Consider the following 18,253-nt stretch of genomic DNA (forward strand, 5'->3'; position numbering starts at 1 on the left):
TCAGAAGCCTCCGGCTTGGTGGAGGCTTCTGAAAGGCCTGGTGCCGGAGCAGACAGGCACCCAGGTCCCCCACTTTTGTTTTTTTTGTTTTTGTTTTTGCTGTGAAAGAGCTCATTTATTGGGGTGGTGGACTCAGTGGATCCAAAGTGGAGAGCTGGTGAAGGGATCGGTGGCTTCCAGTTTTAAGCGCTGGTTCTCAGTCCTGCGGCACCTGTTTATGGATCGCTTAGGCGAGGCTGGGCCAGGTCAGGGCCGCATGCACTTTGGCATCCGGGCCAGGGATGCTCTCCAGGCCCCACAGGGTGAAGCGGCTGAAACTGGCGGAAGCACGAATAAAGTGGTAAAGTCCCACTCCAGCGCCTCCGGGGCTTCCACCAGCTCCTGCTCCTCCTTGTCGGATCCCGCTGAAAAGTCCTGCTTCCCCACCGACTGCTCTTCCATCACCATCACGTATCCCAGCAGGCCAGGCGGCACCTCCACCTCCTCGCCCCTCAGACTGCGGCCCCGAAATGACACTTCGAGTCCATCGGGACCCTGACGGATGGCCGGGGTGAAAAAGCGCCCCACAGGGGCGGGCCGGTTAACCCGGACTTCACAGGGCAGGAGGTGCAGCGTGTGCGCAGAGTGACGGGGCGTAGGTGGATGCGGTGCTTCTCCATGTCTTCCTTGTCGCTGCTCTCTATCCTCTGCCGGGTCAGCGAGGCCAGAGCTCGCTCCCCCACTTTTGATGGTCCGCGGCCGCTGAGGGGGTCTCCCCTGCTGTTGAGAGGCGCAGAGGGTGGGACCCCCTCAGCGGCCCGGATCTGGCCGTTGAGAGGCACAGGGGGCGGGACTCCCGCCCCCTGCGCCTCTCAACAGCAGGGTAGCCCCCCTCAGTGGCAGTGGATCCGTGCCTCTCAATGGCCGGATAGGCCACCCTGAGTCCCGCCCCCCAGCCTCCGCAGCCCAATCGTGGGCGTAGCGGAGTGATGGTAATTTACATGGTACGCTATTATTAGATAGGATTAGATTCCACACATAAATGAGATCATGTGATATTTGCCTTTCTCTGATTGGCTTATTTCGCTTAGCATAATACTCTCCAGATCCCTCCACGTTGTCTCAAAGGGTAAGAGATCCTTCTTTTTTACAGTTGCATAGTATTCCATTGTGTAAATGTACCACAGCTTTTTTTTAATCCATTCAGCTACTGATGGGCACTTGGGCTGTTTCCAGATCTTAGCTGTTGTAAACTGTGCTGCTATGAGCATAGGGGCACATATATTCTTTCTGATAGGGTCTATCACTATTACATTTCTTTTTATTGACAGAGAATATTTTCTTGTATGGTTATACCACATTTTATTTATTCATTTATCGGTTGATGGACTGTTGTGTTGTTTCCACTCTTTGGCTATTATGAACAATGCTGCTATGAACTTTCTTGTACAAGTTTTTGTGTGAATGTATGTTTCCATTCCTCTTGGGTCCATACCGAGGAGTGGAATTGCTGTGTCCTATGGTAATCTATGTTCACCCTTTTGAGGAACTGCCAGACTGTTTTCCTAGGCGACGGCACCGTTTTACATTTCCATTCCAATCTGTGCACATCCTCAGCAGTATTCACTATTACCTTTTTGATGAGAGCCTTCTAGTGGGTATGAAATAGTATCTCACTGTGACAGCTAACTTTTGTTTAAGGCCCAGAGAGTAAATATGTTCAGCTTAGCAGGTCATATCATCTTATTGTAACTACTCAGCTCTGCCACTGTAGCGTAAAAGCAGCCATAGGCAACGTGTACATAAATGAGCTTGGCTGTGTTCCGATGACATTTTATTTACTAAGGTGGCAGCTTGCAGGCTGTAATTTGCAGACTTCTGATCTAGAAGAGCACCCTCCACCCCCAATCTGCCTATCCATTCCCTACCCCTTTCTCTGGCTTTATTTTTTTATTATACTTATTACTGATGATGAAATATCTGTGTTAGTTCTTGCTTATTGTCTGTCTGCCACCTCTAGAGTGTCAATTTCTTAAAGGTGGGGATCTTATTTGTCAGGTTCACTGTTTGCTTCCCAACACACCACAGTGCCTGGCACATAGTAGATGCTCAGTAAATATTTGTTTGAATGAATGAGCAAATGAATGAATGGAACACCCTTTCTAGGTTTACAAATGACTTATTCTCAATGTCTTTGTCTTTAAAGTTTTAAGATAAAGTGACTGACCCTGGGGCTGGAATCTCACAAATCATGAGATTTGATGTCAGGTAGGTCCTAAGTCAGACTCAGGGCAGTTCTATCCTGAGTGTAGCTGAGGCAAGAGAAAAGTGAGCAGGCTGGGTGACCCCAGTGTCCCCAAGAAGCTGTGTCTGGGACTGACCCCGAAGCATGCACTCAGCCGCTCTGTCCTTCTGCTCAGATACCCCTCCTCCAAGTCTCTACACAGTGACAAAGGATAGGGCAGCTTCAGAGAATGAGCAGCTGTTTCTGGTCTTCCTTGTTACAACCTGACACCTGCCCATTTGGATACTATGCCTGGAGAACTACCCACTAACTTGGCCACATGAAAGTCAAATTAGAAACAAACTTGTTTTTTAAAAACTTAAAAATAAATAAACTTGTTTTCCCAGACCACAGAGGAAGGCTATATTCGGGACCATCCTCTCTCCCTCCCCCTCCCCCAACATCCTTGTCATGCTCCTAATTCTTTCACACTTAGTCACAAACACACACACACACAGCATGATGATAACGACGTGTGTATGGGGGAGGAGCAGGGCAGGACTGTCTAGGACAGGATTCTGCTAATTTCTGATATTTGCTAGCGTGGCAGACACTGCAGGGTGCCCACCTAGCAGTCACCCCGTGTCCTTGCTCACAGAACCATGCCCCCACCCTGCCCCGCCCCCCATCAGTTCAAATGGCAACATGCCCAGTCTCCTGATTGGCTTAAAACACTTGGGATACTCTCATTCCCTTTACTAGGGATTAGTCAAGGGATAGACATGTGACCCAGTTCTGGCCAATAGGGTGTAAGTAGGGAGACCCTCAGGTTCAATTGCCAAGGACTAAGGGGGTTCCCAGGACCTGGGAATTTCAGTTCTAATCAGAAAAATACCAGGCGGACCGGGACAAGTGGGTCATGCCCGGTGTAAGGGAAGTCAGCTGGGGCTTTGGGAAAAGAGACTTCTTACAGGAAAAGAGAGACAAACAAGGGGGGGAAAAAGTTCTTCCTGCTTGGAAGCCGCCCTGTGAAGATGGGGGTGGGAAGGAGGGCGCTGTCCTGTGATCCTGTGGGGAAACACTGCGGATGTCGGATGTCGGAGGGTGGCAGCGGGGGAAGAGCCAACCCGGTTTCTTAACCACAGGATGAGGCCCGGGAGCAGCCTTGGGCCCACCGGTCAGATTGCTTGTTCAGTGAGCAACAGCCATTCTTACGGTTTAAACCACTCACTGAATTCTCTGTTACTTGCTGAACACACCCTAACACCCCAGAAGGCCACCTCTCTTGCTCCCCTGCCCTCCCACAGGTTGGATGGTGGCAGGGTTGGGCAGCGTGAGGCACTGAAGATTGGCACAGGCTTGGGGCCTTGGGTGGGGAAGTGGGGATAGCCAAAGGGTATTTCAGTGTGACGAACAGTTTATGTTCGCTGGCTGCTTCGAGCAGTCACCCAGGGGTTCCCAAGGCCGCATGCGTGCCCCCTGAGGTCTGAGGTTCATTTGGCAGCAGGAGAAATGGAGGCGCAGAGAGGGTGACTCATGTGCCATTTAACGGGGATACATCCTGAGTAATGTGTCGTTGGGTGATGTTGTCGTACAAACACAAACCTAGATGGTCCAGTGGTCGGCAAACTCATTAGTCAACAGAGCCAAATATCAACAGTACAACGATTGGAATTTCTTTTGAGAGCCGAAAACCGACTTCTGCGCATGGGCCACGAAGTTTCAATCGCACTGTACGTGTGCGCCCACACGTGGTATTTTGTGGAAGAGCCACACTCAAGGGGCCAAAGAGCCGCATGTGGCTCGCGAGCCGCAGTTTGCCGACCACTGGTATAGCCCACTAAGTCTAGACCGAGTATAGAATCTCATGGGACCACTGTCGTATATGGGGACCATTGTTGACTAAAAGGCCGTGAAGCGGCCCACGGCTGTAGTTTGAATGTAGGTCTGTCCCATCCAAAGTGCATGCTCTTTCTCTTTACAGCAATGTCTTGGTTACATCACAAAGGAGAAGGTACCTCCGGAACATTCTCAGTGACGGAGATCCGTGCCCATGAGACACCCAGTCCCTCTTCTGCCAGCACTGACTGTTCTTCCCACCGCACCCACGCCTGATTTCCAGTCACTTCCAGCTGCCCGCCCTGATCCTGCGCTTCTGAAACCCGGAGGCCAGGGCTGTGCCTTCAGGCTGAGCAGCCTCATGCCCCATCAGCCTTTCTTCTCTTAACATAACTTAGGGAGGAACTGGCCCCTGTTGCACTTGAGGTCAAGCTCAAAGCACTACATCTTCTGGGTACACCTAATGCTTTTAAGCTGGCCACACGCTCCCGCCCCTGATTCTATAGCTGCACAATTGAACCCACGGGGAGAACTCCCCATCGATCCGGGCTACATTTCTTAAGTTGTTTTTGAGTCCTGAGTCTGGCAGCCTCTGTATGTGCCGTCCCTTCTCTGTGGGATCCTCATGAAGTGAATCCCAGTCATTAAAGAACTGTTCCATCCTTCGGGGACAGAGCCAGAGCCCTCAGATGACCTCCGCCATCCCGGCCAAACGAGATACGGATGCCGCCTCTGGCAGAGGTAATGGTATAACCCCCAGCCCCACCCGTATTCGTCAGGGTTCTCCAGAAACAGAACCACTGGGATGTGCATAGCTAGAGGAAGAGATTTATTTCAAGGAATTGGCTCTCATGGTGTGGAGGCTTGATGCATCCAAAACCTGATGGGGAGGCCAACAGGCTGGAGATTCAGACAAAAGATGACCCTTCGAGCACTAACCGGTGTGGCTCAGTGGATAGAGCATCGGCCTTCGGACTCAAGGGTCCCAGGTTCGATTCCGGTCAAGGGCATGTACCTTGGTTGCGGGCACATCCCCAGTAGGGGGTGTGCAGGAGGCAGCTGATAGGTGTTTTTAACTCGCTCTTCCTCTCCCTTCCTCTCTGTGAAAAATCAATAAAATATATTAAAAAAGAAAAAAAGATGACCCTTCGAGTCCAAAGGCAGTCGCTGTAGAACCAGGAAAAGCCAGCATTGCAGATGAAGTTCAAAGGCCACCCTCGGGGAAATTCCCTCTTGTTTAGGGGAGGTCAGCCCTTTTGTTCTATTCCGGCCTTCTGAACGAGGTCCACCCACTTCTGGCGGGCAATCTGCTCTACTCAAAGCCCACCGACTGAAATGTACATCTCATTCACAGAAACGTCTAGAATAATGTCTGACCAAATGTCGGAGCACAGTGGCACAGCTGTGTTGACCCATAAAATTAACCATCACCCCCCCCCCGCCCCCCTTTACGGCAGGCTCCCTTCCAGCATATGTCACTCTGACCTCTGATCTCTCTCATCAGACTGTGAGCCCTGCAGAGACTCGTTGATCTTTGGACTCTTAGTACCTGACGCACAGGCGGTGCTCAGCTAATGACAGTAACAACAGCACTTACTGAGCTCTTACTGTGTGCCCAGGTACGGCCCTAAGTGCTTTATGAGCATAACTCATTTAACCCACATAAAGTTGGTCCTTTTATTATCCTCCAGATAAAGAACTGAAAGTCCTAAGAAATGACATTATTTTCCTAGTTCACACTGCTAGTATGTGGTAGAGTCAAAATTCAAGCCATACAGTGATACCTCAAAATCCACACTTCTTTTCAAAAAATATTTTTATTGATTTCAGAGAGGAAGGGAGAGGGAGAGAGAGATAGAAACGTCAATGATGGGAGAGAATCATTGATGGGCTGCCTCCTGCACGCCCCCTTTTGGGGATCGAGCCGGCAACCTGGGCATGTGCCCTTGACCAGAATCGAACCTAGGACCCTTCAGTCCGCAGGCCAATGCTCTATCCACTGAGCCACATTGGCCAGGGCCAAAATCCACACTATTAACCCCAGTGGAGTGACCAGGGCTAAGGTGGCCTGCAGCCTAGAGGGGCAGGGCAAGGTAGTGGGAAAGCACCGGTTTGGGAATCCGCTCTTCCCTCTACTTGCTCAATATCTCTGTGCCTCCATGTCCCCTTCTGTCCAGCGTGGATAACAATGCCAGCCTCCTAGGGTGGTTGGGGGGCCTGGCATTGTAGCCTTTAGAATCAGAGGAGATTATTGAATGAGACCAGGCCAGTTTACTCATGAGGAATTTTTGTTGAACACCTACTACGCTCCAGACGTTTTCCTACTTAATCTTCACATTAACCCCGGGAGGAATCCATGTTTTTATTCCCCTTTTACAGACTGGGAAATGGAGCTTGGAGCACTAATGAGTCACATAACTGGGCTAGGATTTGTCCCATTGTCTCCTATATGTTGTCAAAGCCAGTGCTCTCTCCCTGGGATAAAAAGCTTAGGGACAAAAATAGACAGAGGCGAAGAAGCATCGAACAGACTGTCAAACTACAGTGGAAATGGTAGGGGAGGGTTGGGGCGGGGGGGTAAGAGATCAACCGAAGGACTTGTATGCATGCATATAAGCACAACCAACAGACTCAAGACACTGGGGACGGGAGGACGAGGGCAAGTGCGGGGATGGGGGGAGATAGGGGAGACGGGGGGTGGGGAGGTCAGTGGACAGGGGGGAAAGAGACATATGTATTACCATTTGTAATACCTTAAACAACAACAATAATAATAATAATAATAAGTGCAGGGGCCTGCAGGGGCCACTTATAAGTGAATGAAGCAGCCTGGGTGTGATACAATAGCGAGTGTAGGGGCTCTGGTGACTGGAGCTCAGATACCCTATGTAGAGGTGGCAGCCGCTACTCCTCTCCAACTGACCTGTGCCAGGCAGAATGGTGTTTTAAGAGAGCAAGGAATCTGGATTTTCTATGCCATCTCCTCGTTTTTAAATGTTGACAATGAATTAAAAAAGCAAAGCAAACAAAGGCCCGTGCAACTATGCCAACACAAAAGAAGCCTGCCCGTCAGATTTGCCTCCTGGTCCACCAGTTGGCAACCTCTGGTCCTCCCTGTGCTCTCAGCTAATCTCTATACCCTACATGGCAGCTGGATCCCTACGGAGCTGTTTATCTGGCGACCAAAGTGCATGAGCAGATGAGAAAGCCAGACAGCCTCTCTTCCCCTGGGCCTGTCCTATACTCCACCCCGGGCCCTGCCCCCTCAGCTCCCTCAGGTGCCATTCCAGCCACCTTCCTGTCACCGGAAGGGCTGGCTGGTGGGGGAGGAAAGGCACAGTGCCCTGTTTACACTGCATGGGCAAGGACCAGAGGCAAGCAGTCCCCTGCATCTGGGAGTCTTAGGACCTCAGTGCATCTCCCTGCTTCACCAGGGCCCCGGGCATTTTGCTCCCAAGGGCGGGAGCAGGGATTCCCGACCTGGAGGGTATTAGGGAACCTTCAAGGTCATCCAGGACTACCCCATCAGATGACTAACATTCGAGCAGTAGCTCACACATTTTTATTATTTATCTTCTGATCCCCCAATGACACAGTGAACTAGTATTATTCCCATTTTGCAGATGGTGAGACTGAGGCTCAAAATAGTTAAGTAATTTGCCCAAGATCCCACAGCAAATAAATAGCAAGTCCAAGATATATAGCGAGGTATTGTGACCCAAGAGCCAGTAGTGCTCACACCATCACCCTGAGCCACACCCCCAACAGTTGCTTGACTCCTGGGCATTAACACCTAGTACCCTCAAGACTCTGCTCACATGTCCATGACAGGGTGCTCACTACCTTCCTATTAAAAAAAAAAAAAAAAGTTTGCCCTAACCTGTTTGGCTCAGTGGATAGAGCGTCGGCCTGTGGACTGAAGGGTCCCAGGTTCGATGCCGGTCAAGGGCATTTACCTTGGTTGTGGGCACATCCCCGGTGGGGGGTGTGCAGGAGGGAACTGATCAATGTTTCTCTCTCATCGATGTTTCTAACTCCCTATCCCTCTCCCTTCCTCTCTGTAAAAAATCAATAAAATATATTTTTTTAAAAGTTTTTATTGATTTTAGAGAGAGAGGGACAGAGAGAAACATCAATGAGAAAGAAACATCGATCAGCTGCCTCCCGCACACCCCGGAGATGTGCCCTGACCAGGAATCGAACCGGTGACCACTTGGTTAATGGGTTGATGCTTAACCACTGAGCCACATTGGCTGGGCTACCTTTTTTTTTTTTTTTTAACCTTAGCTACACTCACTCAGCACTCACTTAGCTTTGCACTGGGTATTGAAAAAATACTTTATATCATTCCACCCTCACAACAGTCCTGAGTGCCCCACTCTATACCCATATTATCCCTGAGAAATCCAAGTCTTAACGTGATGTAGGAACTTGCCCAAGGTTACGAAACTAGTTAGGGACAGACTGAGATTCAAATGCAGGTCTGTTCTTTATCTAGCTCAGACTGAAAGCTTGTTTTGGTTTTGGTTTCTGTACTCCCGAAGTAGAAGCCCTCACTCCTACTTCTCCCATCCCTCTTCCCCGATGCCCCCTTCAGAAGGCAGACACATTCCCCCTTGAGTATTTTTTTAAAACCAGAGTCAATATTCTGATTCCTCCAACTGTTCCCCATAAAATGTGGTTTTGTGGTCCCCACCACCACCATCATTTTGTTCACCCTCCTGTGAGTGAGTCACACTTTATGCATGTTCCTTTCAAAGTCCTGATCCTAAATATAACAGAGGACTTGGACAGACGTGGGCAGAATGACTCTCACCTCCTTCATTGTACATACAGTGTTTCTATGAATGCAGTCCCCAAATCAACAAAGCATCATCTATTATATGAAGCACTTGCCCCCACATACTTGGGATAGAAAGTGAACAAGCCAGCAACTTCCCGGCCCTCCTAGAATTTACATTCTGCCCACTGAGATAAGGTCACAGGTCACTTTAGATAAGGATCCTAGAACGTTGGCGGGTAGAAGGACTCGTATTTATAGATGAAGAACCTGAGCCGGGAGAGCCGCAGTAACAGACCCAAGATTCCACAGTGAGACAGAATCCACGTCTGCCTTCCTCAGAAGCTCAGGCTCAGGTGAGGGATGTAGAGGGCCTGAGAGGGATGCAGACTGAGATGAAAATGCCACCCTTGAGATCCGAGCTCTCATCAGAAATCCCGATATATCCCAGACATCACCACGAGGTGGCGCAGGAGCACCAGTGGAAGATGCAGAAATCCGAGGTGGATGGGCACCTTCCTCGCGTAGAGCAATTTTCCTTAGCCAGCGAGCGCGATGAGGAGGGAAGCCTGTGCCTGCTGCAGGACAACACTGGCAACTGTATGCAGTACATGCATATACAGAGGCGGGTTCTGCCTCAGCCAAGGGAGACAGCATAGGATGGTTGTTAAAAGGCTGGGTGCAGGTAGCACACAGATTTGATAGGAAATCTAGCTCCCCTTTGCTGTTTTATCACCTCACCTCTCAGACACCTGGCCTCAAGGTAAGATCCTCATTTCCCAGGACTCTACCTAGAGCCAGAGTGGCTGGTGCTCTCTTCCTAACTAGTTCCTTTTCCAGGTGGACCGGTAAGTAAATCCCCCTGGCAGAGAAGTCTCCTTCAGATGTCAGGAAGGTGAGGTTAACGGAGTCTGACAGCCTCACAGCCCTGCTGGGGCCTGACAGCTCATCCACACATTTATTCATCTCACATCACACAGAAAACGGCATGTGCAAAGGCGCTGAGGCTGGGAACTATGAATGTGGGGGGCCATGGGGCCGAGGATGTCTGAGAGGAAAGAGAAGGTTGGAGAAAGTAGGTTGGGCCTTGGGGACTAAAGCAGGCTATTGACTTTGAACTTTGAACTGGGAGCAATAGGAGCTATTGAAGATTATTCTGTGGGGGAATGATGTGATTAGATGTGTTGAGAACAATCACTCTGGCTCTCAATCAGGGAGGAATGGAGGTGGGGGAGCCTCGAGGCAGAGAGACCAACCCGGAGGCCGAGTAAATAAAAGCTGCAGGTTGGACTTGGGTGATGGCAGTGGTGTCTGAATTTCCATCCACTCAAAGCCTCTGATTAGCTGGAGTTACTCTCAATGAAACTTGTCTGTCTTGTTCGGGAGATGGTTCCTATAGGGTGAGGGGCTGCCCTGGGGCCAGATGGGAGGGAGGAGTGAGTGGTCAGCATTAGGTGATTCCAAGAAGATCCTTGATGGAAACAGACAGCCTAGGAAGAGAGAGGTTGGCTAAAGAGAGAGGCAAGATCCTGGGTCGGGTTGGAGGAGGAAGGCAGCGTGTCCAGTGGCTAGGAACACCTAAGGGCGTCACCCACGTCTCCTGTCCCAGCTCTGCTGCTGCTTAGCTGTGTGACCAAAGGCAGGTCCCTTTGCTTCTACGATCCTCAGTTTCTTCACCTGCAAAGTGATTATGACTAGGGCTTACCCCTTGAAGCTGTTGTGGGGATTGGACAAGATAATGTGTATACAACTCAGCGCAGTACTTTCCACCCAACACGTGGAACGCACGGGGGAGCTTCCGGTCCTCAATCCCCCCTCAGAGACAGTCTTTGCTGTGGCACCGTGGTCATTCCTGCTCTGTGGCACCTCTGCAGGCCAGTGTGACTCCAAAAAGCGGGCCAACCTGGGCTGCATACCACATTGACTAAGGCCAAAGGAGCGTTCCAGCCAGAAGCAAAGAAATGATGATTCGGTCAGCCCAGGGTCACATTCTGGGGGAAAGGCACCATTACTCTTCTACTTTGTGAAGCATTAAAAATTAACCTTGCCCTAGCTGGCTTGGCTCAGGGGATAGAGTGTCGGCCTGCGGACCAAAGGGTCCCAGGTTTGATTCCAGTCAAGGGCACATACCTTGGTTGCAGGCTCCTTCCCAGGCCAGCCCTGGTTGGGGCTTGTGCAGGAGGCAACCAATCGATGTATTTCTCTCCCATCGATGTTTCTCTCATCGTCTTTCCCTCTCTCTTTCCACTCTCCCTAAAAATCAATGGAAAAATATCCTCGGGTGAGGATTAACAACAAAAAAGTACTCTCTTTACTCCGGGGTTCTCCAGTGAAATTCTCTGTTTTATTGTGTTGGTTTCTTCCTTATTTTGTGGGTGCTTGTATCCTATGGTCATCCCATATTACCAGTTATTGTGGAAAGTGTTTTATATATATTCTTTTCTATAATCTTTATGGCAACTCTCTTAGGTAGGTACTATTTGTTACTGTCTCCACTGCAATAAATGAAGGAGCTGTAGCTAGAAGTTAATAAATGTACCCCAACACCTTTGCTCCTCATCATGACACTTACCTTCCCTATGGACAGTCAGCAGAAAGGTACCTAGAGCCCTAGGTTACCCCAGCAACCTGCCCCTAGAATTCCTCAGTGAATAGGATGCCAAGGCTTATCATAAACCAGTAAGAGAATAACCATGTGACAAAGGCCCAGGAGTTGTCATAAAGCTCTTGTTGAGGCGCAGGACATTGTATTAATTGAGGGTGTCCTTTGTGTGATACATTCCTCTGAGAGTTTAGTGCAGGAACATATTTGTCTCTCCCAAATCACTGAGCTGATTCTTCCAATCAGGCTGTAGCAATAGGTAGTTCTTATACAGACTTTATAAGAACTGAATATGGCCCTAATTGGTTTGGCTCAGTGGAACCAATTGATGTATCTCTCTCGCATTAATGTTTCTCTCTCTGTGTCTCTCCCCTTCCCTTCCACTCCCTCTAAAATTCAATGGAAAAATATCCTCAGGTGAGGATTAACAAAAAAAAAAAAAGAAGAAAAGAAAAAAGAAGAACTGAATATGCTTTAACTCATTTTATCCCCCCAATGATCCTGAGAGGGGGTTTATTATTACATCAACCCCATTTTCAGATGAAGAAACAGAAGCACAGAGAACTTAAGTAGTTCACGGTCACGTGACTAGTAAGGGGTAGAGTTGGGCTTCGAAAAACACAGTCTGGTTCCAGGGCCTGTGTTTAATCACTTGTTTACAACCGCAGCTCATCCTGTTTCCCTCTTTGCTTTGACTGCCAGGAGACTCAGAGCCATGGTGTTCGCTCGGTCACAGTTGCTATCCTTAGAAAACTTAGCCTAGCCTTTCTGCTATAATTAGTCCATTTTTCATCTTTCTTCCCTCCTTCTCCACTGGCTTTTGGTCCAGACTTTCATTGCTCTTTGATTTTTTCTCTCTCTTTAATTATTCATCAAATAGGCTTGAGGCTGCAGTGGAAACCACCTCAAAACCCTTTTTGGAATAGGCAGGAAATAATGCATCAATGAGATGAACAGAGACTATTTCTGACCAGCTGAGCCAGCTGGACACAGTCCGTGCTAGATGGGTGTCTTTTGAGCTTCTTCTGAATGATCAATACCATGCTCCATGATGTGGAAGACATAACTAACTTGAAGTCAAGTCAGTCCCAGTGTTAGCTAAGCTATGCTCACTGCTGTAATAGAGAAAGCTTGAACTCTCAATGGCTAAACAACAACAGAACCTAGTTCAATGTCTGTCCCATTCACTCCAGTGACTGAGTGAGACCCAGGCTGACCAAGGCTCCGCCACGTTCAACATGTGGTTTCCAAGGTCACCCTGATGTTGGCATCTAGTTGGCAGAGGGGAGAAGAAAAGAGAGAGCTTTGAGAAAGCAGACACACTTCTTAACTTGGATTTGGCCTGAAGACGGCACACGTTTTCCCTGCCCATATCCCATTGGTGAAAAGTATTCACAGACTTACAAGCGGTGCTGGAAAATGTAGTCTGGGCTGCTTTTCTCTGAAACAACTCTGTGCATGGAAGGGGAGCATCTTGGGTGAACACCTGGCTTTGTTCCAGTTCATTGAGCCACTTACCGTTAGAAAACGGAGAACACCAGGCAACGTGTATGGTGGTCTTCCTTTGTTTACAAGGAACCATGCATGAGCAAAATGGAGTATTTATATTTCAGACCAAATGTATTTGTTCGACAGGGGGATGGGCTATTATGAGAGGGAGAAGATTCATCATGATAGGAAGTACTGGTATTCAAATGGAGGCTGAATTTTCACTTGGCTGAAGCGTCTAGAAGTCAAGCTAAATACCTCCTACCAGTCCTTCTACCATTGAACTTCTGTGCTGGGCTCCATGCCCAACTCTGAACACCTGTTCTGTGCCAAGTTCCAGGTGGGGTTCTGGTGACACAGGAACAGATGGGACAAGGTGCCGGCCCCCAGGTTACAGACTGTCGTGAGTGGGAGCAGGATCTCTGGGAAGCAGGTCTGAGCTCTGGAAACAGGAGACTGGAGCTCAATTCCTAGCTCTGTTGCTTCGTGGCTGTGTGACACTGGAGCAGCCGCTTGGCCTCTCTGGTTCTCACTTTCCTCATTTACTAAACAGGAGCACTGGTTACCTTCATAGATTCTGAGGACTCAACAATGCAATAGTTTTAGAGCATTGGTAGCACCGTGCCTGGTATGCAATATTTGTATGATGACCTTGGGTAAGTCACTTCACTTTTTGAAGCCTCAGTTTTCTCATCCCTAGGATGGAGTTAATAACCTCACATCCTGGGGATGGAATCTTGCTGTGCTGTGGGGTCTGAGACCTGCCATTTCGCCTCTCAGCTTCCTCGTGGGGTAAGTGGGTCGCATCCTACCCGGCTGTACGGACTAAGAGATTGCGGGCCGCCATCAGCCGGGTTCAGGCACAGAGTGGGTACCGGAGTCAGCAAGGACGCGATTTCCTGGCTGCGCTCCCGGGGAAGGAGGTTTGTGCTGGGTCCCATCCCCCGGCTGGTCCTGCTCAGGAAATGCGGAGAGAAAGCCAGGAACCAGGCCTGCCAGGCCCCGCGGCCCCTCCGCGCCGTCCCTCCTCCCCCGTCCTCGACTGCAGGAAGCGGGCTGGCGGGAACGCCCTGCCGGGTGGGTGGGTGGGAGAGGCCGCGAGCGCGCCGGCCCCGCCGGCTTCCCAGGCCCGCGGCGGCGCGGCGCTGTCACTGCGGCAAACGCGCCGCCCTCCCCCCGCCGCCCGCCGGCGCTCCCGGTGCAGCCTGCCCATTGGCATTGCACGGAGGTGCTGCAGCCCGACCCTGGGCGGCCGGAGCGGAGAGGCTGGGTCCGACAGGCGCCGTCGCCCGCCGGCACGGAGCCCACGCCGCTGGGGCTGGGCTGGGGAGGGAGACTTGCCCAACCCTCTCTTTTGGGAGGTGAGATGCTGGACCTGAGGGTTTGTCGGTGAGTGGTCCAAGGTCATGGCGAGAAAACAACAAGGGCCAGGATGCCACTCATGGTCTGTTTTGGCTCTAAAGTTTGTGCCTTGAGTCTGTAGTCCTGGTCCAAGTTCTTGAGCGGTTCAGGGGGGTCAGGTTCTTGTGGAAGCTCAAGAACAGGAGGTCAGAATCTGGGGGCTACGATGGCCTCCCAGAGGCCAGGAAGCCCCTTCCTTGGTTTTGTGTGGAACATGTTGGGTGTTGCATTTTTCTTCGGAGTTTCAAAGGTGTCAGTGACCGCCCAGATGGTTATGAACCACAGCTTTCCAAGGCCTGCAGGTTCCTCTGGGGGGACCTGTGCTGTAAGGGGGCCTGAGGTTCCTCTACAGCCCAAAGCATCTTGAGACTATCTCTGCAGGGCAATGCTGTTACTTTGGAGGACTTGGGGGTCTCTACAGGATCCCAGGATCTTTCTCTTGAATCTTGAAAATCTTTCTGTAGGATCCTGGGGTCGGTCTGGGCACTTGAGGTCCCCATGGGAAGTTTTGAGAATCTCACTATAAGGTCCTTTGGTCCTCCATGGTATGTATGGGTTCTAAAGCTGAGCCTCCGGATGCCTATGAACCCCCTGAAATTGTAGGCATGATTTTGTGGGGCTGTCTGTGTACATGTTGTTTCTGGGAGAGTTTCATGGATTTCACCAGATTCTCAAAGGGGGTCCCTAATCCCCAAAGCTGGGGAAAACATCGCTTTGGAGTCAGGCATTCTGGGTTAAAATCCCAGCTTTTCCCCTTGCCAGCTGTGTGACCTTGAGCAAATTTCTTAACCTCTCTGAGCCTCAAGGCCACCTCCTTTAGGAAGCCTTTCCTCGGTCCTGGATTGAGCTAGGTCTCCACTCTGCATCCCCAAAGCCCCCATAGCACCTGGCCTGATACTTTGTGGCACTTAACACGATTGTTATGAAATAATTAATTGTGTTTAATGTTGTCTTGTCTCTCCAGATCTTTGTTGTCCTATAGTTTGTGCAGTGCCTGACACATGTTGGGCTCTCAGCCATTTGTTATGAAATAAATAAGTAAAGGAATGGAGCGATGCATGGCAGGCACTGTACTGGGGGCAAAAGGTTCAGAAATGAATAAACATCGTTCCCATCCTTGAGGAGGTCCCAGGCTAGTGGGGGGAATAGTATGAGTTCATGCAAGAAAGACTGTCCTAAATGCCTTAATGGGGGATAAACCTTAATGGGGCTACACAATAAGGGGGACAGCATCAAGAGATTCAAAGGTGAGTGGGATTCAGTCCTGGAACAGCTGACCTAACGACTTCCCTTTGTATTCTGTGTTACAATTTTACAAAACACTGAATTCGCACAAAATATCCAGGTATGCCCGCATCCCGCAGAGATGGGGAAACTACTGCTGAGAAGAGTTCAGTGACTTGCCCAAGGCCAGCCAGGCCATCATGGCTGCCTGAGTGCGCGGCTCATGGGCTTCGTAATTCAGCCCAAATCATTCAGGAATTGAGCTTTGATGTTGTGAAGGCCTTGGTTTAGATCCCATTAGATGTGAGACTTTGGGCAAGTTACTTTACCTATTTGAGCCTTATTCCCTTAATCTGCAAGATAAGAACAATAACTCCCACAACCTATATGGAATGGTAACTATAAAGTACCCAGTATGATGCTTGGTTTATAGTAAAGAATCCTTAAGTGTCTGTTGAATGAATGAATGAATGAATGAATGAAATATAGGTCCTGGTGGGTGGCCTGAAATGTAAATGTAAATCATGCCTTTTGGGGGATAGTAGGAGAAATTTAGGGTGATTTTATCTCTTTCCACTTTCGCTTTCTTTTTTTTTTTTCTTTTAAAAAATATATATTTTATTGATTTTTTACAGAGAGGAAGAGAGAGGGATAGAGAGCCAGAAACATCGATGAGAGAGAAACATCGATCAGCTGCCTCTTGCACACCCCCTACTGGGGATGTGCCCGCAACCAAGGTACATGCCCTTGACCGGAATCGAACCTCGAACCCTTCAGTCCGCAGGCCGACGCTCTATCCACTGAGCCAAACCGGTTTCGGCTCCACTTTCGCTTTCTATGATTCCTGTGAACCTTAGCACTTGCCTCAACCACAATGTTATGTTTTATTGTTTTCAAACCAACCAAAGTGAACCAACCCCAGCTTGGTTAGCACTTTTATATATTTTATATATACCTTTTTCCCTGATGACTCAGTAATAGAACTTCCTTGTAAAAAATTTAAATTGCAGCCCTGGCCTGTGTGGCTCAGTTAGTTGGAGCGTCACTCCATGCACTGAAAGGTTTCAGGATCAATTCCCGGTCCAGGCACATGCCCAGGTTTTGGGTTCGATCTCTGTTTGGGGTGTGTATAAGAGGCAATAAATCTATGTTTATCTTTTGCATTTCTCTCTCTACCCCTCTCCCTTCTTCTCTTTCTAAAGTAAAAAAAAAGAAAGAAAGAAAAGAAAATCCTATCTAATAAAAGAGTAATATGCAAATTGACCATCACCCCAACACACAAGATGGCTGCCCCCATGTGGTCAAAGATGGCTGCCCCCATGTGGACACAAGATGGCTGCCACAAGATGGCCAGCAGGGGAGGGCAGTTGAGAGGGACCAGGCCTGCAAGGGAGGGCAGTTGGGGGCGATCAAGCCTGCAGGGGAGGGCAGTTGGGGGGGACCCAGGCCTGCGGGGGAGAGCAGTTGGGGGGGACCAGGCCCGCAGGGGAGGGCGGTTAGGGGTGACCAGGCCTGCAGGGAAGGGCAGTTAGGGGCAATCAGGCTGGCAGGGGAGCAGTTAGGCATCAATCAGGCTGGCAGGGGAGTGGTTAGGGGTGATCAGGCTGGAAGGCAGAAGCAGTTAGGGGCAATCAGGAAGGCAGGCAGGCGAGCAGTTGGGAGCCAGCAGTCCTGGATTGTGAGAGGGATGTCCAGCTGCCCGTTTAGGCCCTATCCTACCGGGATCGGGCCTAAACGGGCAGTCGGACATCCCTTGAGGGGTCCCAGATTGGAGAGGGTGCAGGCTGGGCTGAGGGACACACACCCTTGTGCACAAATTTCGTGCACCGGGCCTCTAGTTATTTTAAAATTAAATTGCAGACAGATATCATGAGGAACATGAAAGTGCAAACTTTGGGCACAGTAGGCACATGATGGTGACATATTGTTATTCTTTGGGAGGTGCAGGAGGGCATAGAACAGGGAGAAAAAAAAATCCAGCTTAAAAGTATTTCCTACTGGCTTTGCCATGGTTCCTGGGAGCTCTGTTAGGAGTCTTGCCTTTGGCTGTAGCATTGAAAGTTCAAATGAAGCTAAGGGCTGGGGAGGGAGGGAAGTGAGAATTTCTGGGCAGGGGCTTTTTCTGGAGTGCCACGAAGAATGAGATGTGAGCTGTGGAACTTTCTATGATTCAGATGCCCACTGCTGATCTGTCTTGTAGCTGTGTTTTTATCCCCTTTCTTTTTCCCTCTTAGCATCTGGTAGAATCTTTTTTTTTTTTTTTTTAAGTTGCTGACACACACACACACACACACACACACACACACCCACGTCAAACAGTAAGAAAAAAAGGTGAGAGCCTCCTATTTAGTTCTCTATATTTTCCATATTTTATGTATATATTAAACATATATTAAAGTTATAACCATGGGATCCTACTGTACCTGTAATTCTGCAACTTACTCTTATCATTTAACAATACCCAGTAGATGCATTTTCTTGCCTGATCATGCAAATCTACCTCATTCCTTATCCAACTGAGCTTATGAAGTCAGGACTGTCAGCCCTACAGCCCAGAGGCCAGCACACGCGAGGCCTTTCTGGGAGGGCATCATGAAATAGTCACAGCAGCCACCATATCCTCGCATGAACTGGGAGCCAGGCTCTGAACTAAGCTCTTTCACATGTTACTTCATTTATAATCACAGTCACTGTATGAGATAGGTGCTATTATTAT

General features: G+C 49.5%; 1 protein-coding gene and 1 pseudogene across 4 annotated transcripts in view; one reads left to right on the forward strand and one right to left on the reverse strand.

Moving 5' to 3' along the window:
* LUZP1 (leucine zipper protein 1) overlaps positions 1–18,253 on the forward strand; it is a 108,769-nt gene that overhangs the window by 17,884 nt on the left and 72,632 nt on the right. Inside the window, exon 1 of one of the 3 annotated variants that reach the window (XM_079777228.1) lies at positions 14,283–14,301. The exons of the other annotated variants lie outside the window; for them this stretch is intronic. The gene's annotated coding sequence lies outside the window, so the exon portion shown is untranslated. Of the gene's footprint in view, positions 1–14,282; positions 14,302–18,253 lie in introns of those variants that run through there. 3 annotated transcript variants of the gene reach the window in all.
* LOC307103525 (ribonuclease H2 subunit C-like) lies at positions 197–659 on the reverse strand (annotated as a pseudogene). Its single transcript has one exon. The product of its transcript is annotated as a ribonuclease H2 subunit C-like (transcript).

The sequence above is a fragment of the Cnephaeus nilssonii genome, assembly GCF_951640355.1.
Source record: "Cnephaeus nilssonii genome assembly, chromosome: 7".
In the NCBI taxonomy this organism is placed as follows: Eukaryota; Metazoa; Chordata; class Mammalia; order Chiroptera; family Vespertilionidae; genus Cnephaeus; species Cnephaeus nilssonii.